The sequence below is a fragment of the Tupaia chinensis genome, unplaced genomic scaffold, assembly GCF_000334495.1.
Source record: "Tupaia chinensis unplaced genomic scaffold, TupChi_1.0 Scaffold147177_1, whole genome shotgun sequence".
NCBI classification, from domain to species: Eukaryota; Metazoa; Chordata; class Mammalia; order Scandentia; family Tupaiidae; genus Tupaia; species Tupaia belangeri.
Genome location: NW_006207028.1, coordinates 2,047 through 4,092, shown reverse-complemented (window position 1 = coordinate 4,092; position 2,046 = coordinate 2,047).

Below are 2,046 nucleotides of genomic sequence, written 5' to 3'. Positions count from 1 at the left end.
CCCCGACCCCTGGGGGTGATTTCTCACTTTCCTTTTCACTCTGTCTGTCTGTCTGTCTGTCTGTCTCTCTCTCCAACAAGCACACATACCGTAAGGCAAAATAGCCTCTATAAATAAATGAATAGCTAGACATTTTGTTTATTGGAAAATACAACCCGTTTTATAACAGCACTCATCAAAACTAATTATTCTATTGATAATTTAGCTGTTTGTTTTCCTTTCCTGCTCTCCACTAAATTTCAACCTGTAGAAATATGATAGATTCAATGCTATTGTTGTTGGTCACTATCATATCCTAGATGCTACAATGCAACAATATTTAGAAGATGCTAAAATAAAAATGGGTAAAATGAATTATTTAGATGAATACACAGGCAATAAGAAATTACCCAAAACAAGTCCTTACATAAATAATTATCTGATAATGATCTGAACTATAATTTGCTTCACTACACTGAAGATTTAGTAAGATTCATTGTATACATGGTCTTTGTCCATTAACTCTAAAGGAAAAAGGATTTTATGTTGTGTTGCATGACTTAAAGTTATTCAGAAAATATCAATAGCTATATGACTAGTAAAGGAATAAGCTGAGAAGTCCATGGAAATTAATGTTAAGAGAAATTATATTTTGAATATGCTTTAAGACATTTGATTTCCTCTTGAGATAGTGACTTGGATCATTATGTAAATATGGGAAAGCTAAGACTGATTAAAAAGCAAACTTCCTGATGATACATATAAAAAGATGAATTGAAATCAATGATAATGAGTACACGAGTTTCCATAACCTATGGGAAACAGCAAAAGCACTCATAAAAGGCAAGTTCATAGCAAATACTGCACATAAGTAAAGATGGAAAGGTGGCAAATAGACAATCTAACAACACACCTCAGGACAAACAGCAAACTAACACCAAACAATGTCAGGAGAAAAAAATAGTAATTAAAAAAAAAAAAAGAGTTTGGGACCAGCAGTTAGAGTAATGGCTATGTCGATGGACGACCGTGGTTTGAGTCCCGGACCCGGTGGATTAAACTCATGCTGGGCGCGTGTGCGTGTGTTCCCATGATCCCGAGAGGAGAATGGAGGAGAAGGGATTGCGGCATGGCCATCCTCCCTGGGGGGTGATTTCTCACTTTCTGTCTCTCTGTCTCTGTCTGTCTGGTGAGTGCACACGCCCTATAGCAAAAACCTCTCAAAAAAAAATAGTAAATACTTGAGCAGAAATAAATGAAATAGAGAATAAACAAACTAGGAAATGAGTGAAACCAAAGGTGGTTCCTTGAAAAAATAACACAGTTGACACACCATTAGCTAGACTAATTAAGAAGCAGAGAGAAAGGACTCAGATAAATCAATTTTGCAATGAAACAGGGAATATTACAACAGACATAACAGAAATACAAAAGATCATTAGAGAATATCATGAGCAACTATACACCATCGAACAAGAAAACCTGGATGAGATGATCAAATTTCTGGACAAATAAGCTACCAAGAGTCAGTCAGGAAGACATAGAGAACCTGAATAGACCCATAACAAGCCAGGAGATTGAATCAGTAATAAATAACCTCTTAACAAAGAAAAGTCCAGGTCCCAATGGCTTCACCTCTGAATTCTACAGAACTTTTAAAGAAGAGCTGACTTCGTTCTACTAAAACTACTTCTAAAGATCCAAAAGGAAGGAACCCTCCGAAATTCATTATAGGAAGCCTCCATTATTCTCATCCTCCAAACAGAAAAGGAAATAATAACAACAACAAAAACCCAGACCAATATCGCTGATAAATATAGATGCAAAAATTCTCAACAAATTGCTAGCTAATCATATCCAACAACACATAAAAAAAGATTAAACACCATGAGCAAGTAGGCTTTATACCAGGGATGCAACGGTGGTTCAACATAAGGAAATCCATAAATGTCGTATGCTATGTTCCTACCATGATTATTTGAATCACTGGACATCATTATTTCTCTAACTGCAAATATCTGTATTTGTATTGTGGTGGGTTTTTTTTCATCCTATTTAGGGAACATT